Below are 26,807 nucleotides of genomic sequence, written 5' to 3'. Positions count from 1 at the left end.
GGTGGCAGAGTGGGCTAAAGAACGGTGATGGATTACACCCAGATCTGTTGACTGGGTGTGAGTGTTTGATTGGTTCAGATGCTCCATCCATCACCACCTCCTTTTGAACCACAGGCAAAGACAGAAATCACAGCAAAGGAAAATCGATTTTTTTAAAACTTTTGTTTTGGGGAAGAGAGAGCACTAGTCTGCCTCCTTACCACTTCCTGGACTCTGCTCACTGCAATCTGGGGCACAGGGGTGCTATTCTTCTCGGATCAAACTAATATAACTACCATATTTTTTTACATTACAATTCGAAGTAAAATTAATGCACGTTTTAAAGGTCGGATTGAATAATTAGAATACAGAACACTGCTGATTATCACACTACGCAGACAAGATATCCCTAATTTAAATGTAAACATTAGAGAAGGAGAAGCTAAACAATTTTCAAGAGTCAGAAAGGCTGCAAAGCTTTCGGGCGCGAGGAGTAAAATGACTATGTTTTTGTGATATATGAATTCCTTGGACAACCATTCATCAAGGCCGGTGTTTACCGGCGCGGCTGAGTCCCAGAAGCCGAGCGCCATGTCATTCCTCCTTTGACTGATTAATTAACCAATCAGAGGACATTTTTCACCGGCAGTCTCCTAGGTCGGGGAAGGCTTTTGAGAGAGACTAACAATAAATGCCCTTGGATCACTGCCCTCCTTCCCTTCCGGAATACCAAAGACCCTTAGGTTCTGGCGATGTTGCCTGTTCTCAAGACTTTCCAATTTTGCTTGCATAAATTCGATTTGAAAGTTTTGCAATTTCACCAGGTTCGTAGAATACGTATTAGCCTCGTCTACTGCTGCGACCCATTCCTGCAAATCTGTAAACTCTGAAGAGAGCTGAGTAACTTTGGATGTGACCTTCAACAAGGCTTGTTTTATCTCCTTACTGTCTACTTTGGCCTGCTGATAATACTCTTGTGCCTCTGTTCTCTGAATCAGTAATGCCTGCATTATTCTAGACAGTGATGGTTCCTCACAACCTGTTAGAAGATATACTTCAGGGGGGGCTTTGCTACCCGAGGACGTGCCATCGGTCATTTGGCCTGCAGTTACCCCAGATGATTCTTTTTCAATTGATTTTGTGAAAGGGCCTGCGGGTGCCTTATTCAGAGTACCAGACACTTCCCCCTGATGCTTTTATCCTTCTCCAGTAGTTATTACCGCAACCTCTACAGGTCTTTCTTGTTTCTTGTTGAGGAGGGTACCAGCACCAGCTCCAGCCGTTAATGTTACTACTGTAAGACTGCCTGAATTAGACACCTTTGAGACAATAGCCTTGACTTCTCCCTGTGAAGAGACCCATTTGCGTAGAGGGCTAGATGCCGAACCGGTCTTTGTGATATTTGCAGCTGCCTCCTTAAGCCGCCCCACAGTATTAGCAAATTGCTGCTTTACTTCGCCACCCCGACCTTTAGCTCCCTTGCTGATTTTCACACCTTTAGGGTCTTTAGGTTTGCTGTCTTTCACCCCTTCAATGGTACAGGCCTTAAAATTGCATAGAGCCTCTGTATCATTAACATGGCTTCTCAACATATAGTTCAATGCGTCCTGCTGCTTCACAGATCGCACTGATCAACTAAGAGGGCTGGGAGGGCTAGTATCACTGTCTTGGATAGGGCTTGGAAATACAGCATCAATGACCAACTCATCTGTGCCCAAATCGACGTTTATCGATTCCGAAAACCCGACATCCATGCCACTCACAGTTTCGACAGAGCTGTGCGAAGAGCATTCAGGTCGATCTGCTACACCATTACTAGCACTATTCCCCTTTTTATTTCCAGCGCCATTAGACATTTCATCAAAAATCCGATTTATCTCTCCATTTGTTTCAGCAGTACCTTCTCTTGTAGGCCTGGCAATAATGTTTGCAGGTTTTGTTAGAACACGAAATGACAGACTGCTTGAGTCCCCAGGGGTGGCTGATGTAATTGATATAGAGTTGGGGGTAAGACTGGCTTTCACTCCTCCTTTTGTCATGACATTAGCACCCACTTCTCCGGTGGCTAGCCCATCTGCCACCTGACATGCCAGCAACACAGAAGAGCCTTTTGTCGCACCATCTCCACTCCCCAAGCTTCCTGGACGGCAGTGTTTAGTGAATCGGCCATGTCAAAACCCGGACTGGATGTTTCTAGACTGTAGGACTGGAGTAGTTCAGTGCCTTTTGCAAATTGCAGTAGTTTTAGTAAAGGTTTCCCCAGTCCTGAGCCAGTTCTTTTATCGGAGCTGGGGGTGGGGGTAACATAATTTTTCCAGCAGCTCACCTGTATTATCTTCCACAGCATTGTCATCACTGTTTCTTCAATCCTTCAGCTCCCCATGGCTTCTCCTGCCTCCACTTGTACTCCCACGCGGCCTATACCCCTTGTACTACGCAGTGGGGCCATTGAAACTTCGCCTTGCAGCCTTTCAATGCTAGAAATCGACCTCCGCTAGCCACCTCGGACTTTCTGAGCGCCATCCGGCTCAAGCAGTTCAAACGGTGTCTGCCGTTTCTGCCAAAGAACCGCTCGAGGGGCGCTGACTGCTCTGTTCACCACGGCAATCCGGCACATCAGCAGGGGCGGGGGGCGGGTGTCTTCACCAATGCAAGTACGTTGAAAGTATGCCCCGGTGCCGCAGCAACAATCCTTAGCTTCACCAGAAGGCGGGCAGCAAAGCATCCAGAGCTCACGGAGCCAGGCGTCCTCAGCGGCGTCAATCCGCCAACTTCCTTTCCCTCGGACCATGAAACCCCGAAATTATTGAAAGATTATATTGTTATGGGGTGTCCATTAGAGAAACATATATCCAAAGAATTGTGTGTTTATTGGAAAGTCAGACAGGATGTTGGATGTTTCTCTGGCATGTGTATGTTGTTTTGAAAGGTTGCTCCAATTGGTTTTCGGAAAACGTTGATGTCTATTGCTCATTTGGGACATATAGGGCACACCAACACTGTCAAAAAAGTAAGGATCAGTATGGTGGACATATATGGATAGTGATAATATAAGTTTTGTAAAAGATTGTTCAGTGTGTGCAGATTGAGTTAAAGTGGTTAAAACACAGCAAATCCCTTATTTACATTCTTCTGTTCCAGAAAAGCCATGGAAAAAATTGGCTATTGATGTTCTTGGCCCTTATGAAGGAATTTTGAATGGCAAAGCTTTTATTGTGGCTGTGATTGATTATTTTTCAAAATGGGTAGATGTGAAATGTGTGTTGATTCTGATACCATTATTCAATTTTTACAGGAACTGTTCAGGAGGGAAGGTTTACCTGCATACATAGTGTCAGATAACGTACACAGTTTACGTCCAGTTTATTATCATCATTACATAAAAAAAGCTAACATTCAGCATGTGAAGACGACGTTATATTCACCAAATATGAATGGTATAGTTAAAAGATTCAATAGAACTTTAGTTGAAGATATTCACTTGGCTCTTAAAGCATGCATTGATGTTTAAAAACATGTAGCGGATCGCATTTGGTCTTATCATTGTATACCACATTGTACAACCAAATTTTCACTGTTTGTATAGCTCAAGGGTAGAAAACAAGACAGGAGTTGAATCCTAGTTGGTTAAAGCCCAAAGGGAAGATTGTTGGTCTTAAAAAGGTTGTATAGGAGGGTGAATGAAAATTTTATGAAAAAGGATTTGAATTTGGGGAATGGGTGAGTATGCAATCAAAAGCTGCTGAGTGTAGGTGATAAAGTAAAAATTAAGCTACTGATGCATGCGAAGAAAGGACATTTCAAGTTTTCAGGGGTATTCAAAGTTTTGAAACTGGGAAAAACATCTGCCTGTTTAAGTAATGGTTCTTGGTAGAGATTATCCAGGTTAGCTAAAGTCAATGATGATATACACAAAGTGTGTAATAATTACAATGGTCCTGATTTTGCCAGTGATATGGTGAATGTTAAAAATGCTGAAACACCAAGTTACACTTGAGATAGCTATAGCGTATCAAATCATTCTAGAGTGCAAATAAGAAAAATATATTTACCTAAAAGATTTGAAAAATGTGTATTCTTTAACCTTGCAAGTTTATGTTTTCTTATCTTTTAGTATTATTATTGTTTTTGTTTATAAGGAAGGGAGGTATTTAGTGATGTAGAAGAATGTCAAATGAAAGGATTCTGTGCATATTGTGTGCACTGTAGTGTACAGTCTAGCTTGGTAGCTAGCATTGTTATTCATGGTGTTTAGCTTTAAGTCATGTTCTTAATTCTATATGTTGGAAAGAGCAGTTGCTTGTGGAGTTGAAGGATGAGTAGATGCTCCATTAAAGCTTCTTCATAATTACTACTTGTGGATTGTTTTTACTACCACACTCTCCTTCTGTGACAGGTGATATTGTATGGCCCATGTGATTGCATTGTATCCTACTGTATGTATGTATAATGCATCCTTCCCATTAATGTTTTCTTCCCTGCTGCCCAGCCAAAGTGTGAGGTCATGGGAATGTTTCGAATGTTGGTGTTTGGATGTGTTTCAGTTGGAGTGCATGGGTTGAGCAGCTGGTGGGGATTTACTTGTAACCTGTAATCACGTTAAATAAACCTACATCTTATAACTTACTAAGGATCTATCATCATTATAACAGATAGCATGCTGCATTCACTGGGTTTCCTTAGTGACGATTGTGTAGGCTAGGTTCCTTGTGCCTGCACCCTGTCTTTGCCTCATTTCTTCAGTGGCTGGTGTTTCTGTAAGGTCTGTGGGCCTGCACCCTGCATTCACCTCATCGGTTAAGCAAGAAGTGACGTGTAAGTCTCGTATGCTGCACAGTGTCTCTGCTGTCTTCCCATCCTCTTGTTTTAAACCCCTGTGTGTGTCTGACTTCATAATAAGAGCTGGCATTCCAACCCTTACTGCCAGTGCTTGTTTTGAATCAGTGGTTTCTGGTGCTCAGCACCAGCACTAATGACAGTACCACATATAGTGACATTGTCTAATATTAAGATGAGCACAACAATAGTCTTTAATATTTCGATATAGAATAAAAATTAATAATACCGGCCACCCAAGCCTTTCTTGTAGCTTTGGGAGATCTGAAATACTTTGAATTCTCACACTTGCAAGAGTGCAATAGTTAGTAGTTGATGATGGTACTGTATTGGCGGCCGTAGCAGGGCCAATGGGTGATGTAAGTGGTAGTGGCCTCCTGAGATGGACCTTTGCAATTACTTTTTTTTCACATAAAGCACTGCCCAGACTGGCTGCCAATTCCCACATCACCAAGCAGCCTTGTTGCGTGATCTGTCATGAGATCACACTGTCATTTTTAGTTATTCAGTTTTGTTTAGGAGAAAGGCTTTTGTTTAGTATTGACAGTATCTCATCGGATTTTTAACAGTCTCTTCCAATTAATCGATTCTAGGATTTTGATATCTCTCTTTCCCCCCCTTTGATGGGACTTTAGGCTTCCAGTTTCTGCCACCTCTGGCTCAGTCCTGGAATTCGTGTTCCTCAAAAGTAAGAATATAATAGTAAGAGTCAGGTAAGTGTTTTTACCCTTTTTGTTTTCATTTCTATTATTTACTTATTTCCTTCTTCCGGCTATCTACTTTTCCCAGTTACCGCCCTCTTCTAACTCCCGCTATATCTGAAGTTCAGCGTACTGGTAGATCAGGATCATCTCTCTCTCTCCTCTGTATCAATCGTTTATCCCCATTTTTATCTCACAGTGTATAAGGAAGTATTAGATTTTGAGCCTTCCCACGTAACTTATGAGTCTTATTCTGTGCCCCTTTTCTGGCCCACACTGGCCTACAATGTCTCCCAATTGGTAGCTTAGCTTAGCTCTCTCGCTCTCATTAATTTTTTCAGAAAAGCTTACCCACCACCAAAACCACCTCTGTGTGAAAAAAATAAAAAATGTGTACTTTTATTTTCTGCCACCCTCTGTCTTTTATTTCTAAAATTAGGACTCTCTGCCATTTAGTTACTTACCATAAATTACAGTCCTATCTGTTATGTCTAATGGTTGTGTCCCTGCGAGGACACTGTAGGTCACTGCTGTGGCAACACCGTACTGTACTGTGACCTCACCAGCTGTCAGTTGGTGTTGACAGTTGACAGATGGTGATGCCTGTGAAGACATTCCTTGCGCTCCGCCGACGGAGTCCGTGTTGGCTACATGAATAAAGAACTCGTTCTACGTTATGCAACCCTGCGTCTTTGAGTTCTTAACAAGATGGCGAGGATAACAAAAACCAGAACCACAAAAGAAAAAAAATATAAGAAGATTCAATGGTTAAAAGGAAAAAAATACTATGTGGATATACAGAATGTGTGAAAATAATTTTTAAGATAAATGTGGAAACGAGCGTTAAAAAAGGTATACAACTGTTACCACGCATTTTTTACAACGCAATACCATAACCACGCATCTTTTACAACGCAAGTACTTTTACCACGCATACATTTACAACGCATACTTTTACAACGCATATACTTTTACAACACATGTACTTTTACAACGCGTTTTAGTGTTAATTTAAAAGTAATTATTGTTATTTTAAAAAAAATACAATGTAAAATATTTGAGTATTACTATATGAGTATCTATGTATTTTAATTATTATTTTTTTAATTATTTTTTAAACATTTAATTAATTAATGATTTGAAATTATGTTATAATATAATATAAAAAAATATTAATTGTGAAATATTTTAATTACTTTTTAATTATTACTTATTTAAAAATAAAAATATTATTGTTTGTAAAGTATGTTTTAATATATGAATACATGAATTAAAAAATATATATTTAGAAAATGAATGCTAAGTAATATTTTTTTTAAAATATATGTGTATCTATATATTGGTATTTACTAATATATTAATTTATTTTATTTATTATACATGTAAATTATTAAATTATGGAAATTATGTAATACATTTTTGAAGACTTTTTTAATTTAAAATTTTAATACATAAATTATTTGATTTATAAATATTTAAAAAAATATAATACATTTTTGAAATATTTTATATAACTTTTTTAAGAATTTAAAAATAATTATAATAGACATAACATTATTGTAAGTTTTGGTTCCCACGGTTTTACATTGATTTCTATGGTTAAAATTGTCCTTCATTTATTTTTATGACAGTGGATATGGGTTCCGCGATACAGTAAAAGAATGAAGTATAGAAGAAGATAGAATTAGAAAAGAAGGGAGATGAATCAAGAAAACAGGTAAGGAGACAAGGTAGTTAATTTATAAAACATATATTTAATTAAAAATATAACGATTAAATAAATGTACACAATATATTGTTGATAAAATGTTATTGCAAATTTTATTAATTATAAAAAAATCATTGAAAACAAGAAGGTATTTTTTACAATTTATTATGTATTTTTTTAGTTTTTTTAATTATTGTTTCATATTTTAATAAATAATGTAATACTTTAACTTTTCATTAAATAAAGTAGTCCCTTTTTCATCGTTGCAGCAATCTATGACGTGAAGACGTAAACGTGTGCGTAAGCGGCCATTTTGAAGAGCATCGTAGGAGGAAGCAGCTGGAAGCTGATCTGCGTCCAGGTAGGAAACTTTTCATACTTTACTTTTTAAGAAAATTTGTTAAAAAGGTATACATTTATTGTAAGGAAAGTATAAGTAGAGGTTGCTCTAAAAGTAAATGTTTTAGAATACGTAGAAATGTATGTCGCTACTCATATATCTAGAATATGCCTTTGTCGGGTTTGTGGTGAAAAAAGAAGGAAAAGTTTATTTTGTTTCAAAAAAGTTGTATTATATTACAAATATGTAACAATTTCTTCATGTTTATGATAAATGTTATTTTTTGGAAAGGTTTGGTTAAAAATGCAATTTTGATTGTATCGAACGATTTGGGAACAGAAAAGAGAGAGAAAAACGTGGTTAGATAATTGTTGTAAAAAGCTTCTTAGGAAATAAACAATTGATTTTTCATTGTTTTAGGCAAATGGATTGTGTTTTTGGAGATTGTTTGTTTTATTTGAGATAAAATAAGAGTTTATGTACTTTAATTGAAATTGGTCGGTTTTTCAGATTTTTGGTTACAAATTAAAGATGTTTTCTGTTTATTTTGGATACATTTTGATCAGCGAATCTGATAGTTTAGATTGATAATGGTAATATTTGAGGAAATATTTCTATATTTTATTGTTTTTGAAATATGTTGTATTGGAAAAAAAACATTTAAAAAATATACAAGAATATTTGTGAACTTTAATACATGGAGAGCAATGAAAAAAAATTTGGGGAAAAAATCTTCATTGAAAATGCTTAGTATTATAATTTGCATTTTTAAAAATAATAATTTATATTTTAAATACTCCAAAAAAAAACTGCTGGATTTTTAAATATGCCAAATTGGTTCGGGCTAATAAAAAAAATCCAATCTGATAAAAAATGTATTTTTAAGACGTTTTTGAAATTGAAATTTTTTTAAAAATTTCTACCATTTGCCAAGGGATAAGGATGGCTGAAGAAGCTTTTCAAAAAATTTTATGGGGAAAAGTGAAGAGCAGAAGAGTTTTATAATTTTTCATAAATGCATTTTTAAAACTTTCCATTCTTTAAAGAACTTTAAACAAAATTTAGAAAAATATGGCTTTTGAAACTGATTTGCTACAAAGAGAACAAAAAATAGTTGTATCATGGAGTGATAAAAAAGAATATTTAAGGTAAGGAGACCCGACAATTTTTAAGGATACATTAGATTTTGAAAAATAATAGCCAATTTAATTTTAGAGAGGATTTATTTTTTGAGCAAAGCAGGAAAGTAATGTGAAGGTGAAATTTTAAAAAGAGAGAATGTTAGCAAGATTTTCTAGGTAATCTAGAGCCACGCACAACGTAAACTGTTGTAATAGTGCCAATAGTCGTTCTGACATTTCTTTTGTTTTTTGAGTAATTCGTGAGTTTAGACTACCTGTTAGAGTTTGAGAAATTCTCATTTCCTGAAAACTTTGCTCCTTCTTCAAAGTTTCCAAAAAAGAGTAGAAATTTGGGTGGTGTTTTCCAATTACATGGTTGAAGGAGTTATGCCATCCCTCTATGGCATTATTTGTTTTAGCCTCTCCCTGTAAGCAACTCGAATAGCAGTTCCACCACTCCACATGGAAACGTGGCTTCCTCCTGCGACCCGATCTGCTTAGGTGTCCAATCCATGTGTCTTCCATATAATTTAGAATGGGTGCCAATTTTTCTTCATTTGTAATGTAATAATCTGATTCTGTAATGGCAGTGTAGTATTCGTCTACACTTTCGGGAGGGACAAAACAAAGAGCAGTTAATTTTTTTAATTCAACTTGTAGTTTGCTGTCTGACGAATATTCTGTAACAAGGGGTGTTTTTTGTAGTTTACGCCGGAATGCCTGGGAAAAATGGAAAAAACACCCCTGAATTTGGGTATCCGTGTACGTTTTGGTGATCACATTGATCATGCTCAATTCAAAATCCATAATTATTTTCCTAGGGCTTTGGTTAGTTTTTGATTTAATAACAGACAAAAATTCTGTGTGTTGCAGAACTTTTATCAGGCAGCAAACTATATACTAGGGGGATTACACTATTGTTAATTGTAGCATGTATTGTATAAATTTGGGTGAATGGATGAGGTGTGCTTTTAAACGTCCCATCCATCATCCAAATTTCACTACTTTCAAGTTTTACAAGGTTGCGGGGTGTACTAAAAATTAAAATACGTTTTTGAGGGTTTTCATTATCATGCAGAAGGAAAGGTTCATTAGAAAAAGAAATTGTAAGTTCATGAGGTATAACTATGTCAGAAAAGGTATGCGGTGTATTAGTTTGTGTATTACTTGCCTGCTTTTGACGTTGAATAATTCTACGCAAATTATGGATGGTAGGCATATTACTAGCTATATGTGTAGGGACATGTTGAGCAACCTCTCTTAAAATGGATCCTGTAGAATCATTGGAGGTGCTTGCAATTACTTTCATCTCGTTAACTGTTTCTCTTACATCAACCTCCATTGCAGAGGCAGAGTGGTTATGGTCAGTTGTTCTTACAATAATATCATCAACCGTAACCGCTCTGCCGCTGCAACGGGTTGAAAAGTAATTCACGCACCTCCAATGATTCCTTGTTAAACTTATCCTTTCCTTACAATAAATGTAACCTGCATGATTCAGTAATCGGTTTCCCTTTCTGGACTTAATATAATTCGCAGTTGGATGAGTAGACATGTTCTAAAAAGAAAGAAAATATATTTAGTTATTTTTCTGTGTTTTTAAAAAATCTTTACAAAAAGAAACAGTTTTCTTAATGCAGCATTTTTCAGAAGTAGGAATAGTAAGTAATATCTATATACTATCCAGCACTTACCCTAATGTAGCACTTAACTTGTTTTGGAATAGTAATTATTACCTTTACAGTATATAGCATTTTTCCTACTGCAGCACTTACCTGGAGTTTGATTAGTAAGTAATAACTCTAAACTATCCAGCACTTTCTCTACTGCAACACTTTCCTGAAGTTGCAATAGTAAGTTATACTCCTACACTATCCAGCACTTTCTCTACCGTAGCACTTTCCAAGAGTTGGAATAGTAAGTAATAACTAAACACTATTCAGCACTTTCCCTACTGCAGCACTTTCCTAGAGTTGGAATAGTAAGTAATACCTCTACACTATCCAGCACTTTCCCTACTGTAGCAGTTACCTGGATTTGGAATAGTAAGTAATACCCCTACACTATCCAGCACTTTACCTACTGTAGCACTTACCTGGAGTTGGAATAGTAAGTAATACCCCTACACTATCCAGCACTTTCCCTACTGCAGTACTTACCTGAAGTTGGAATAGTAATTAATACTCTTACACTATCCAGCACTTTCTCTACTGCTGCACTTATCTGGAGTTGGAATAGTAAGTAATACCCCTATACTATCCAGCACTTTCTCTACTGCAGCACTTTCCTGGAGTTGGAATAGTTAGTAATACCCCTATACTATCCAGCACTTTCTCTACTGCAGCACTTACCTGGAGTTGGAATAGTAAGTAATACCCCTACACTATCCAGCACTTTCCCTATTGCAGCACTTACACAGATTTGGAATAGTAATTAATACCTCTACACTATCCAGCACTTTCCCTACTGCAGCACTTAACCAGAGTTGGAATAGTAAGTAATACCCTTACACTATCCAGCACTTTCCCTACTGCAGCACTTACAAAGAGTTGGAATAGTAAGTAATACCTTTACACTATCCAGCACTTTATCCACTCTAGCACTTTCTAGCTGTTGGAATTGTGAGTTTTATCCCTACACTATCCAACACTGAAATTAGAAAAGAAAATCATATGTCTATAATTTTCTGCTTTTTATCTAATTGAGTTTTTTAATGGGTACTAATTGAAATCTTTTTCATGTCTCATGGTATTTATTTACCTTTTAGATTGCTGCTTGTATTTGTGGACTATTGTTGTTAGCTTGCTTTTTCAGTTTGATGGTTTCTTTGGATGTAGAATGTTTTTCTGAAGCAATATTGTTTTGTATTTCTAAAAAAGAGAAAAAGAAATGTTAATGTTTATTGTGCTTTTCGTTTGGTGTGAATACATTTTTTACTGAAAATTTTACATTGAAAAAATATTTGTCATTGTAATTATAGTTGTCCTTTATCTGAGTGTGAAAAGAGAATTGACATGTTTATACTATCCAGCACTTTCCTTAATGCAGCACTTACTTGGAGTTGGAATAGTAACTAATACCTTTATACTATCCAACACTTTCTCTACTGCAGCACTTACTCGGAGTTGGAATAGTAAGTAGTACCTCTACACTATCCAGCACTTTATCCACTGCAACACTTACTTGGAGTTGGTATAGTAAGTAATACCCCTACACTATACAGCACTTTCCCTACTGCTGCACTTACCTGGAGTTGGAATAGTAACTAATAACCCTACACTATTCAGCAATTTACCTGGTGCAGCACTTACCTGGAGTTGGAATAGTAAGTAATACCCCTACACTATCCAGCAGTTTCCCTACTGCAGCACTTACCCGGAGTTGGAATAGTAAGTAATACCCCTACACTATCCAGCACTTTCCCTACTGCTGCACTTACCTGGAGTTGTAATACTAAGTTATACCCCTACAATATCCAGCACTTTCCTTACTGCAGCACTTAATTGGAGTTGGAATAGTAAGTAATAACCCTACACTATCCAGCACTTTATCTACTGCAGCACTTTCCTGGATTAAGAATAGTAAGTAATAACCCTACACTATCCAGCACTTAATCTACTGCAGCACTTACTTGGAGTTGGTATAGTAAGTAATACCCCTACACTATCCAGCACTTTCCCTACTGCAGCACTTACCTGGAGTTGGAATAGTAAGTAATACCCCTACACTATCCAGCACTTTTTCTACTGCAGCACTTACACAGAGTTGGAATAGTAATTAATACCTCTACACTATCCAGCACTTTCCCTACTGCAGCACTTAACCAGAGTTGGAATAGTAAGTAATACCCTTATAATATCCAGCACTTTCTTTACTGCAGCACTTACAAAGAGTTGGAATAGTAAGTAATACCTTTACACTATCCAGCACTTTATCCACTCTAGCACTTTCTAGGTGTTGGAATTGTGAGTTTAATCCCTACACTATCCAACACTGAAATTAGAAAAGAAAATAATATGTCTACAATTTTCTGCTTTTTATCTAATTGAGTTTTTTAATGGGTACTAATTGAAATGTTTTTCATGTCTCATGGTATTTATTTACCTTTTAGATTGCTGCTTGTATTTGTGGACTATTGTTGTTAGCTTGCTTTTTCAGTTTGATGGTTTCTTTGGATGTAGAATGTTTTTCTGAAGAAATATTGTTTTGTATTTCTAAAAAAGAGAAAAAGAAATGTTAATGTTTATTGTGCTTTTCGTTTGGTGTGAATACATTTTTTACTGAAAAATTTACATTGAAAAAATATTTATTATTGTAATTATAGTTTGTCATATAGCTCCTGTATATCCTTATATCGTGTTAAGTTAGCATAGGTACATTTGAGGTTTAAACGCCATTTTCCTTTCTTGCAACTTCTGCTCACGACACTTAATTGTTGACTTAGCTTTCAACCTAGTAGTTTGCCGTGGTGTATGTGAGAATAATATGTTATTGCTCTGATATCAGCTTTGTTTAATAAACTATGTCTGCACGAAGAGTGCTGAAGTTTCACGAGCAACACGATATGGAATTGTTATGAGGTCTGATCTCCACGCCTTCATAGTCATAACACAAGTGCAGCCTTTGCCAACTTGGGCTTGAGGCAGGATTGATATTGCTTTGCACGAGAATGGGTCACACACTTGATGCGGTGCACATGCAGAGAGAGCTGGTGTATGCTGATGTGATTCCTTCATGCTAGGACACTAAGGTATGGGCCCGCCCTAAACCAACCCAAAGAGACCTTCTTAGCTAATAATATAATATATGTGTTAGGGAGGGTGAGATATAAGTGTTGTTAGCTCGTATTCATTATGGTATGTTAACATGCTGTCACCATTCGCTTTTTATGCCGTGGTAACTATGCTGGTAGTTTTGCTACTGATAATAAGTATACTTGTATTATCTAAGATACTGCGCCTGAGAAGACGGCATTAGTAAATAAACATTTCAAATGCACATGTGTCTTCTTTACTCCATGTTCTGGTTTGTAATGATAATATAACGAAAGAGTGTTCATGAGTTCCACGTACCCTGAGGTACAGTAAGTTCATGTTCTGGTTTGTCTAAACATTGGGAATTTGATATGTCCAATGAGACACTGTAGCTAGCTCGGTAAGGGGTGAGTTGGATACTAAGGTGAGTTTTGGGACACCCTAATTTGCCGAGGTTCCACTCCTCTGTGCACAGTTCTGTGTGAGAACAGAAACCCTGCGACATGGCGCCCAACGTTTTCGGTGGTCTTATATCATGACACTCGAGTAGTATATCGTTCAAACCTTAACCCCTTCACATCCGTTTCCGGAAAACGGGGTGTCGGTGAAACCTACCTATTTTTTGAAATAGGTCTTTATTCAAGCTTGATTCTTTCTTAAACGGTTTCTTTGAATTACTACCCAGTTGTGCTACAAAGTATTCTTTGTGTTTTCTTGTTTCCAGTGTTGACATGGCGGTAGCCATTGCTCAACATAGTCGCGTAGCGGTGCGCAACCATCTTCAGACGTACCAGGTCCCGGTAGATGGAATGGCTGTGATTTTCGTGGTATGTGCAGATCCGGCGTTCCCTTACGAGTTGTTTTACTCTTGGGTTACGTTTCCGGCTGTGGACGCTAATTCTGGGTTGTTCCACTCCTACACTGCCTCGGATGTCCCGGCTGAGTATACACCGTACAGGGCATTGGAAATACCTATTGATCATTGGCAGCATCGAGTTTGGTTTGATGGCGCCCTCCCCCACTCTTTGTCCGCAGCGAGGTTAGGTTCACTCTCAATTCCAGGTACTAATTGGCCTGCGTTGGGTGGTTTTACCCCGCACCCGAATCACGGCGCTTGCACCCTTCAGGAAATTCGCAGGCTACATGTTGTTTCTATTTCCGTGATTCGTGCTTTAGTGCAATACATCGGTCGCCATCTTCCTGGTGGTCCCCAGGGTGGTGCGGCTGTTCCCATGGATCGAGGCGGTATGCGTCTGAATCCAGTGATGGTAAATTCGGTTTTTGGTGCACGTCCAGTTGACAACGATGACTTCCCGTTCTGGCTAGCAGAGAAGTTTGATCAACTGGAGGCGGTTTTTCCGAATTCTACTCCTGCTGATAAGCATAGAATGTTGACGATTACTTTACCGAAGGATTTAACTCCTGAACTTGTTGACTGTGAAAGCTGGGGAAAAACTTTTGCGGCAGTTTATACGAGGTGCTTTGGCACCCCGTCTATGAATGCCCTGCCTGACATCATTAAGCGTGTTCAGAATGATCACGGTCCAGAGGCAGCGGTTGAATTGGGTATGCGCCTGTGTGGTTCTTTTGAGATTGTAAGTGATCTCATACTCTCCAATGTTAAAGGAGATGCAGTGAACTTTCAGGTGTCGAATGCGTTGGCTGCTCTGCCCGATGCCGACAAACCCCGTCAGTTAGCAAAGATTGTAGTGGCCGCTTATAAGACAATTGGCCGCACAAGTAGAGGTCTGAAATATTTTTCAGTTAAGGAGAAAAAACAACCTCAGGGACAATCTGCAGTGACAGATGCCCAGCCCAAGTCCAAGAAACAGAATTGGCCTAAAAAACAGACACAGGGGAAGCAGACTAAGCAGACTCAGGATTCTTTTCCTGCAATACAGGCTCCTGCGCCAACCGAAAAAGTTTATGATTTGCGCGATCGCGCGATGATTAAATCACCTGATCGATTTCAGGGTTCTGATCAACGCTCTCCTCGTTCCTTTCAGGAAACATCGGCCCAGAAGACCGGTGGAGGAGGAGGGGGTGGAAGAGGACGTGGTGGCCAACAAGGACGTGGTCAGTCCCGCCAGACGGACGGCGCAGTGAAGCAGGAGGATTCTACGCCTAAGCGTCCGCAGTTTGCGAAGAAGAAAGTCGCAGCCTTAACAGCGCATAGATATGCCACAGATAGTGAGAACGCGGCTTCGGAATCTGACGTGGGCTCTGACCTTGCTGGACAGCGCGGCGGAGATTACCATAGTCAGAGAGGCGCTCCGTCCACTACTGAGGGTGACAGCGACTGAAGTGTTCGTTGTGATAGAAACAGCCGATACGAGATTAGCTCCCCCTGAAAGACTTTTTGAAATTGTCCTGTTAATTGAAGGTGACATACAGCGTACTGTCAGAGGGGTATTTTGGGAGAACCTTTCGTCTACATATGACATTTTGCTTTCGGAGGCTGACTGGCCCCCACCTTTTGTGCTCGCAGCACCGCGAGGGGAGGAGGTAATCCTGCCCAGTTTCGCGCACACTGTCTCAACTGAGCATGCGCAGCATTTTGCAGAAGAGTGGGCTCGGGCTCTTGCGCCGGCTCTGTACCGCAACCAATGTGGTTGGGATAAATTGTCTCCTTGCCACGCAATTCCTTTGCGGTCTGAGCCACAGCCTCAGCCTCAATATCCCATACGGCGTGAAGCTAAAGCAGCCGTCGCAGAAATCCTTGAACAATTGGAATATCAGGGAGTTATTGAAACGTGTGTGTCACCGATGAATAATCCCCTTTTTACTGTGACCAAGCCTGATGGATCATATCGTTTGGTATTGGATTACCGGCATTTGAACTCGCATTTCCGTAACTGTGCAGTACAGAATACTCACGGCTCTGCGCTAGTGGATAGTCTAGTGCGTAAGCGTTTCAAGACAACGCTTGACATATCCAACGGTTTTTATGCACACAGACTGGATAGCTTTAGCTCCCAATGGACGAGTTTTACGTCCGCTGGTGTGCAAAAACGCTTCCGGCGACTCCCAATGGGCTACAAAAATAGTCCTGGAGTCTTCACCTCAAGAATAGTCACTCTATTGGAGAGTATCGATCCTGATGCATGTTCTTATGTGGATGACATTTATCTCACAGACGACGAAATTTGGATGCATCTATGTCGAGTGAATTCCATCATTTGTACCTTTGCAGATATGGGTTACAAATTTAATTTTGCAAAATCGCACATTGCAGAACACACGGTGTTGTTCCTCGGCTATGAGCTGAACAATGAAGGCAGAGGTTTGGCTCCTCACTTCCTGGAGAAATGCGCACAGTTGCGCGCTCCTACAACACTGAAAAAATTACAGTCTTTGCTGGGCTTCTTGAATTTCGGCAGAACTTACATTCCGGAATATGCCCAGCGTATCAAGCCTTTGTATGCTTTGATACAACCTACTTTCTCAAAATCATGCTGGCTGCCTGAGCATTCAGCCATTTTGCAATCCTTGCAGGCTGATCTGCTCGCTTCTAAATATTTACTGACTCGTGATAACCACACCAACCTGGTAATAAGAATAATTCCTGGGACGGTGGGTTTCACGTACCTCACTTTTAATGAAGGTGACACAGTACCTATTGCTTACAAGTCACACTTGTACACTTCGGCTGAGTTGCGGTTTCCCACAGTGGAAAAGGTTTTAACTGCTGTACAGATGGCGATTCTTAAGGAACGAGCACTGTCGCAGGGGAAACGCATGTTAGTGGTAACACCCTGTCCTCATTTGGAGGCAGTCACAAAAGCCAGTGTACCGAATTCGAAAGCTTTGCACCCTCGGTGGATTCAGTGGGCTGCGTCATTGACATCCACGGATGTCATGTTTATTTTTGACGCCTCCTTACGGTCGCAAGAGTACTTGCAGTATGAATTTGTTCATCCTGCTCCTCTGGCTATGCGACCTTTGGAGGACTTCCATTGCATCATTTACACTGATGGGTCGGCGCAGGTTGCGCATGGCTCTAAACATGCCTACGTTTCCGCATGCGCCATTGTGGTCGGTGCTATGTTGAATGATGAGTTCATTTCCAGGGAAGTGCACACGATGCCCCTGGGTGATTGCACCGCACAGTTTGCAGAGCTTCGTGCTCTATTACTAGCGTTAGAGTACGCGGATCCAAGTGTTACTACTCTGATTGTAAGTGATTCTTACTACTGTGTCCAGTCTTACAATGAAAACTTGTTCTTTTGGATTCAAAATGATTTTCATGATTCAAAGGGTAGCACAATAAAACATAAAATGATCTGGGTTCGAGTGGCAGAGCTTAAGGCTATGTTGCCCCTCGTTTATGTAATTCATACTCTCGGTCATCAGCGCGTAGGAGTTCACGCTGTTGACAACTCGCTTGCTGATGAAGCAGCGAAATCAGCAGTATCTACATACTTAGTTGCAGCGGTTACTAGGTCAAAAACCAAGATTGATAGCGACATCTTGGCAGCGGTTGCTGCCTCTGAGAAGGGAAGTAAACATCCTGCGGGATTCCCTTCGAAGTACAAATACCACTTAAGTCCCGAAAAGGTTCCTTTTGTGACAATTCCTGATGTTGGGGAACGGCTGATTCCCAACTCGGATCGCAGAACAGACTTGATTACAGCGGCTCATGAAGGTGTGGCGTCTGCGCATGCGGGAGTCTCGGCAACTGTAACTCAATTACAACAACGTTTCTGGTGGCGGGGACTGTACAAACAGACGCGTGATTATGTCCTTCTTTGTGACATATGCCAGCAGATTAAACCTTCAACTGCTACGCGTCCGCCACAGACTCAGTTGTATATTTCTAATAAACCGCTAGGTTGTGTTTATTTAGATCACTGCGGTCCATTTTCATCTGATACTGCGTATAAGTACATCTTAGTAGCAGTTGACTCATGCACACGCTTTGTGTGGGTATGGCCACATCGCAGCGCTGATTCACGGACTGTCATTAGAGATTTGCGTATCTTTATAGGGATTTTTGCCTGTGGTACCTTCCATTCGGATCAGGGTCCGGCTTTCGCCTCTAAGGCGTATAAGGATGCCATGACTTCGATGGGGGTCCAAGTCAAGTTTTCGTCACCCTACAGACCTGAGGGTAATAGTGTAGTTGAACGAATGAACCGTGATTTAAAGCAATCTTTGACAGCCCGAGTTATAGGCACTGGCAGAAACTGGCTGGCTCACCTCTATGGCGTGCAGCGTGCTCTTAATAATCTCCCTAGAAGGTCTCTGGGTGGGCGGACCCCATACGAAATGCTCTTTGGCATCAAGATGTACGTCCCTGACCTTGACGGTCTAGACTATGTGGTTCGCGCCACTTCCTTTGACGCAGATGAACATTGCAATGTTTTACAGGATCTACAAAAGACCAGAGACAGTCTTGCAAAGGTACATTTGCCCTCCACGTCGGATGATGCGTTGCAGATCCCGGTAGTTGGCTGGCTACCCAAGGTTGGAGAACTGGTTCGAGAGAAGATCGATAACAAGAAAGAATTTGGTCCTTCCTATCGAGCTCCGGTTCCCGTCGTTGGAGTGAAGGGCACAAGAACAGTCATTTTGCCACCGCTGCCTGGTCGTAAGGAAAACAGGTTTATTTCGATTGACAATGTCAAGATACACAGAGTGGCCGATTCTTCTTAGCATGACACCAGCTGTTTCCTGTCCTTCCATTGTGAGAAATTCAGTTATGCCCACTGCTTCTAATAATGAACCTGAAGTGGCCATCGATTTACCTGCTCTTTCCAGTCCTTTATTAAATAATTTACCGGGAACTAACATTGATGAGACAGACTATGCCTATCCCAATGATGTGTCCATACCTGACCTGCAAGCACGTTTAGCCACAGAATCCAGATTTTCTTTTGACTCTGTTTCTCTTACCTCAAAGAAACCCTCTCGTGTTGCAGTTTATGCAAGCCTGTTCAAAAAACATTTTTTGATACCCCCTTGGACTTACATTTGGCTGGTCCTTGTTTCGATTTACCTTTTCATGTCAATTGGTTTTGTGTTTTATTTTTTTCGAATCATCAATGGACATTATGTCGCGGAAAGAACATGCATTACTCATTTAAATGGAACTTTGGCCCCACTTTCCTCTTCACATTCTACACACAGATTAAAAAGAGACTTGACTTTGGTTAACATCACAGCATGGCCTGTCCTTGATGGAATCGTGTGGGATGCAGTCCGGTTTCAGATTCATGGCCCAACGGAAGTCGTTAATGTTCCTAATGTACTTAGAGTGAATATGGGGGATGTGGTGAAACAAAACATTCGTTCTGATGACTGGGATGTTAATGCTGTGGAAAGTTTGTTTTCTGATTTGAAATACTATGCTGCTTTTGATGCTGAGGATTTATATTTAGAATCTGCTAATTATGGTGAATTGTTCTGTTACCAACATTATGGCAATCACTTCTTACACAAAACATCATCCCGAAGGGAAAATGTTAATTTCACTCAGTGGGAACATTGCCCAGCACCTAATCAAGGGAGTTCTGAAACGTTTCTGAAAAAGTACACTTATTTCACTGACTTTAACCAGTCCAATCCTGAGTCCTTTTATTTTAAATTTCACAAACAGCCACTATCCAAGGTTAGACTTACCGATACTAAATTGTTGTATTCGAAAGCCTTTCTAGATCAATTAGTTACTGGAGGCTATGAGTTATGGAAGAATACTATAGACCTTAAATCGGTTTGGGGTTCAAGGGCCTGGCAGGTACAAGGCACTGAGGCTTTGCACCGTGCATGTCTCATCCCGAATCATATGTTGTTTTTAAATGAAACAATTTCCCAGACCACATGCTTTGGATTGGCTACTTCTAAAAGATTAAACACTCCTTCTTTCCCGGAGTTGGAGGAATATGATGGTTGGAGTAACTTTACTCAATTGTCCATTAAAGAATTACAGGCTCTGCTTCTTAATTCCTCCTTTAACATTTCCAGTATGAATCCTAAGGGTTGGCTGCTTTGGCACCGTAGTGCTGATTCTTGCCAAAATAGATTTTTAAATGTAAATGACGGTTTTAAGACTGTTAGATCTGATCCCCGGTTTGACTTGGGTCATACTGTCACCTCTTATTCTGTAGGCAAGTTGTGTCAAAATTGGCTGAAACATTCAACTTTACCTGCGGTTAAGAATCACCTTTCCAAACTGAATGCAGACGTGGATTTGAATGATTTCATTAAAGGCCCAGTTAATGGCAGATCGAAAAGGTGGTTATATGGGGTTTACAATGAAATTTGGAAACTATCACAGATTGAGGCTGCTACACGCCTTAGGGCTATTGATCAGGCAAATCTTGAGAAAGTGCTTGCAGTGGTTGACAATAGCATTAACGTGCTATCCTCTAGAATTTACACATTGGATAATATTGTGTCGTCAGTTGTCGATATTGTGCATGATGAAGTGTCAGTATTATACCATGGTCAAAATCAATTACGGTCAATCATGCAGTTTGCATGGACCCTTCAAACTCTGAAAATGGGTAAAGTTCCCTGGGGATACATGAACGTTTCCTCTTTATTTGCACCGTTTAATTTGACTGACAAACAACGCTTGCTTTCTATGCGTGATGCAACCTTTTCTATGTTACATATTGAAAGGTTGGAATCTTTACCTTTTTCTGTGGCAGAAGCCACTGCTGCAACGTGGCTTATCCACGGTTTGATAACGCTGCCTTTTGCTTTATATAAGTTTTCTAACTGTATGAAATGTGTGCCCATAGGTCGTTATGAACCTTTAGGTAGCGGTTTTCTTCATGAAGTCTGGTCACTCCCATACACATACAGATGTTTTAAGGATGAACAGGAGGTTTATCTAACAGGGGAGGAGTGTACTGAGACACCAGATCATTCTTTAATGTGCAGACACATACAGTTACACGGTTCATGCAACAAGGACCGACCGAATATGGCTTGCGTTTTACAAGGCACGCCAGTTCCTGCTATCATCCCCACGTTTAAATTGTTAGAGAATGGTAGTTATTTAATGCTCAATAATGTAAACTGTTGTGGGTTAATTAAAGGTATAGCTTTCATAGTAACAGTAAGTGAGCGAGTTATTTGCTGCAGAAATGTGCTTTATCCTCCCACACGTGAACATAGGGAGTCTTCCATTTGGCCACAGATACCGACCTTGGGAGCAGAATTCAGCGGCATGGCTAGAATAAGAGCTCTTTTGTCCCAGAAAGAGGTGGCCTTGAGCTTGGCCCGTGAAACTTTCGTGCTTCACATTGCTAACACCCGTACGGAGGTTCAGGCTCTTTTAAATACTGATTTGCCTTTGCATTTCGGAGCTATGGTTCGTTCTATCTTTAACGCATCCTCCACAAAGGGCCTAGCACATTTTTTTAAAGTTGTTAGCAGTGGTCTCGTGACTTCCTTTGAGAAAATTTTTGGAGTCATCCCTGCCTTCTTCCATTCTATTTTTTCATCCTTGTTTGGAGGGTTCCCGTTTTTACTTGCATTAGCGGCTGGCGCTTTTGTGGTTTTCTGCCTTTTTAAATATGGATGCCCTTCCTGTGCAAGACCACGCGCAGCTGCTACTGACGCGGTTTCGCAACCGCATGCTTGATTATTATGGCACACTGCCGTTGGCGACTTTAAGCACGGCGTTTGGATTATCTTTTCGGTTCTCCTATTTCACCTGTGTCCAGCCTGTATTTCACTGCCTGACTTGTGATTTCCTTTGGGCCATTGATTTGTGTCTCTGCGGACCGGTTTCTCCTGACGTCGATTTTAATCAGCTGATGAGTCCTATCATTGCTCACGAGTTGGTTTGTTCTGACGAGAGGATTATGGCCTTAGCAGTGGCGCATGGACTAATGGGTCCCTGGGATGTATTGTCGGCAGCACAGAATTTCTTGGAACTCAGTTTTCTTGAAAACCCACCGAGCTGTCCTCTGATGGTTATAGAGGATCCGGTGCTGGGAGATCACGTATGTTCCTTTCATCTTTTAAATTGGATGGCTGAACTGTTTTCGGATGAGGACAGTGACTTCCTATTGGAGGCTGTTGCGGCTTACTTTTCTTATACAGTTTTATCATAGACGCTGCCTCGAATTGACATGCTGATTAATAGCATTTCATTGATTTTATTGACTTTTGGTCAAGACATTTTTTTAATTTTTATTTTGCTTGCCTATTGGCTTGAGCCACGTTATAGTTTTGGGCTATTTTTTTTTGCATTACTTTTTAAAGTTGAATTTCGATTCATGCTCGTTTACTGTTGAGTTCTGCTCTCATGTGATGGCACTTCTGTTATCTTATTTAGTCCGTTCTCGGATCATGGGGGGGTGTCATATAGCTCCTGTATATCCTTATATCGTGTTAAGTTAGCATAGGTACATTTGAGGTTTAAACGCCATTTTTCTTTCTTGCAACTTCTGCTCACGACACTTAATTGTTGACTTAGCTTTCAACCTAGTAGTTTGCCGTGGTGTATGTGAGAATAATATGTTATTGCTCTGATATCAGCTTTGTTTAATAAACTATGTCTGCACGAAGAGTGCTGAAGTTTCAGGAGCAACACGATATGGAATTGTTATGAGGTCTGATCTCCACGCCTTCATAGTCATAACACAAGTGCAGCCTTTGCCAACTTGGGCTTGAGGCAGGATTGATATTGCTTTGCACGAGAATGGGTCACACACTTGATGCGGTGCACATGCAGAGAGAGCTGGTGTATGCTGATGTGATTCCTTCATGCTAGGACACTAAGGTATGGGCCCGCCCTAAACCAACCCAAAGAGACCTTCTTAGCTAATAATATAATATGTGTTAGGGTGGGTGAGATATAAGTGTTGTTAGCTCGTATTCATTATGGTATGTTAACATGCTGTCACCATTCGCTTTTTATGCCGTGGTAACTATGCTGGTAGTTTTGCTACTGATAATAAGTATACTTGTATTATCTAAGATACTGCGCCTGAGAAGACGGCATTAGTAAATAAACATTTCAAATGCACATGTGTCTTCTTTACTCCATGTTCTGGTTTGTAATGATAATATAACGAAAGAGTGTTCATGAGTTCCACGTACCCTGAGGTACAGTAAGTTCATGTTCTGGTTTGTCTAAACATTGGGAATTTGATATGTCCAATGAGACACTGTAGCTAGCTCGGTAAGGGGTGAGTTGGATACTAAGGTGAGTTTTGGGACACCCTAATTTGCCGAGGTTCCACTCCTCTGTGCACAGTTCTGTGTGAGAACAGAAACCCTGCGACAAGTTGTCCTTTATCTGAGTGTGAAAAGAGAATTAACATGTTTACACTATCCAGCACTTTCCTTAATGCAGCACTTACTTGGAGTTGGAATAGTAAATAATACCCTTACACTATCCAGCACTTTATATACTGCAGCACTTTCCTGGATTAAGAATAGCAAGTAATAACCCTACACTATCCAGCACTTAATGTACTGCAGCACGTACTTGGAGTTGGTATAGTAAGTAATACCCCTACACTATCCAGCACTTTCCCTACTGCTGCACTTACATGAAGTTGGAATAGTAACTAATAACCCTACACTATCCAGCACTTTACCTACTGCAGCACTTACCTGGAGTTGGAATAGTAAGTAATACCCCTACACAATCTATCACTTAATCTACTGCAGCACTTACTTGGAGTTGGAATAGTAAGTAATACCCCTACACTATCCAGCACTTTATCAACTGCAGCACTTTCCTGGATTAAGAATAGTAAGTAATAACCCTACACTATCCAGCACTTAATCTACTGCAGCACTTACTTAGAGTTGGTATAGTAAGTAATACCCCTACACTATCCAGCACTATCCCTACTGCAGCACTTACCTGGAGTTGGAATAGTAAGTAATAACCCTACACTATCCAGCACTTTACCTACTGCAGCACTTACCTGGAGTTGGAATAGTAAGTAATACCACTACACTATCCAGCACTTTTCTACTGCAGCACTTACACAGAGTTGGAATAGTAATTAATACCCCTACACTATCCAGCACTTTTCCTACTGCAGCACTTTCCTGGAGTTGGAATAGTAATTAATAACCCTACACTATCCAGCTCTTTCCTTACTGTAGCACTTACCTGGAGTTGCAATAGTAAGTAATACCCCTACACTATCCAGCACTTTTTCTACTGCAGTACTTACACAGAGTTGGAATAGTAATTAATACCTCTACACTATCCAGCACTTTCCCTACTGCAGCACTTAACCAGAGTTGGAATAGTAATTAATATCCTTACACTATCCAGCACTTTCCCTACTACAGCACTTACTTGGAATTGGAATAGTAAGTAAAACCCCTACAATATCCAGCACTTTTTCTACTGCAACACTTACTTTGAGTTGAAATACTAAATAATTCCCCTGTACTATCCAGCACTTTCCCTACAGTAGCATTTACCTAGATTTGGAATAGTAAGTAATGTCTCTACAATATTCTGCACTTTCTTTACTGCAGCATTTGCGTAAAATGTGTTTTACGTGCAATTTTCGTTTTTTACCTTTCAGAATGAAGCTTTGATTTCAGATTTTGTTTTTCTTGGTTGGACTTTGTTTCTTCAATTTCAAAGTTCTATTTGAGTTCCTAATAGATGGAAATAAATAATGTAAATTTTTACTATGTTGCTTTTAAGTATTTTCTGTTGTAGATTTACAGGAGATTACACTGTTTATTTATGTATAAGGAAATAGGAATGAAAATGATTATAAAATTTTACTGTATATATTTCCTACATTTTTCATTGCCATATTTGGAAAAATAGACAAGAAAATTATTTTTTGGTAATTAATATACTGTAATGTCTAAAACATATATATTCTATTACCTTTTTTTGTGATGACGTTGAAATTCTCGAGGTCGGTAACATTTTTTATTTATTCTAAAGTGAGGCCTCCTTAAAAAAGTGGAAAAAATATGTCTATTAATGTATTTATTTACGTCTGGTATGTTTAGAAATCTTGTATAAAAAGACTGAAATGTACCTTCAAATTATTTTTGCAGAGTAGGTTTGGCAAATTAAGGTTGTTTAATTTGTTGGATAAACGTATTTTGCGTCAAAGCTTGCAGTTGTTCGACTATTGAAAAAAAATATAAATACATATTATATCAAAATATTTAACTTTAATAAATTATTTTCATTTTTTTTAATAAATCGATTTTTGAACTGGTATTTCTCGGTTTAATAAATGTCGGGTTTTCTTAATATGTATAAATGTTTCTTTAATTATAATATGTGTTTTGAAAAAAATATATATTTTCAAATAATATTACATATATTTTGACAATTTATTAATGAATTAGTTTAAAATGTCGTTATATATTTAAGTTACTTACTTGTAAATCGTTAAATAATTCTCCGAAGTTTTGATTTTGCTTTTATAAAGGTGATAAGGTCAGAGAGTCAGGTTTGGCGTCTGGTCACTCTGGTAGTTGAGGATCAACTGCCTTTGAAATGGTGTCAGTCTCGTATTTATATGTTTGGGTTACTGCTTCAGTTTTTTTTTTAAAAGATAGCGTTGGTATGTACATTTTATATATGTATTATTTCTGTGTAAACTTATATTTTAAAACTTTGTTGAAAGATATGTAAATAGCTTTTTTCGTTCCGTTTTGGCATCCATTTTGTAAGTAGTGTTGTGGTATTATTTCATTGAAATAGTTGTAGGACTATCGTTTGACTTACTTATTAAAAATGGCGATTGTTTCACAGTACGTTTCTTATTGAATTTGAAGGCTTTAAATTATTAATTTTACATTTTTCAATATATATGTAGTATAATTTTTTTCAGAATTTGTTGTGTATGTAATAAGTTTAATTTTTATGAAAATTTGAGTATTTATTTAAATATTCGAGTATTAATTTTAATACTCGAGTATTAATTTTTAAAAAAAGTCGGATATTTGGTTATTACGTTGTAGTTTTATTTATATTTTTTAATACACTTCCCCACCCAAAACCCCTATTTTCCCTGCATCCCGTTCCAGGTTTTATTGTGCAAAATAAATAATAATATATATTTGATTTGCGTTGTAATGGTATGCGTGGTAAATTTTTTCGTTGTAGTAGTACTTTTCTATTTATTCTGCTATATTGCGTTGTAATAGTACTTGTTGTAACAACATGCGTTGTAATAGTAATTGTGTGGTAAAAAATGCGTTGTAAAAGTATGCGTTGTAAAAGTACGCGTGGTAACGTCATATATCCGTTAAAAAAACATAACAATATTACAGCTAAGTGGATTTCAAGTGCGTCTGAAATTCTGCATGCAAAATGTATCGAAAAAACAAGACATGTAAGCTTGAAGACAAAGGTTAAGCACTGTGTGACATTCGAAAGGGAAAACTGTGGAAAATACGGCG

The 26,807-nt window shown here is 39.1% G+C and overlaps 1 protein-coding gene across 1 annotated transcript in view; it reads left to right on the top strand.

Moving 5' to 3' along the window:
* ACBD5 (acyl-CoA binding domain containing 5) overlaps positions 1–26,807 on the top strand; it is a 427,382-nt gene that overhangs the window by 102,197 nt on the left and 298,378 nt on the right. The window lies entirely within an intron of this gene.

The sequence above is a fragment of the Lissotriton helveticus genome, chromosome 10 (assembly GCF_964261635.1).
Source record: "Lissotriton helveticus chromosome 10, aLisHel1.1, whole genome shotgun sequence".
In the NCBI taxonomy this organism is placed as follows: domain Eukaryota; kingdom Metazoa; phylum Chordata; class Amphibia; order Caudata; family Salamandridae; genus Lissotriton; species Lissotriton helveticus.
The sequence above is the reverse complement of the archived record's forward strand: the minus strand, read 5'-3'. Positions and strand labels throughout refer to the sequence as shown.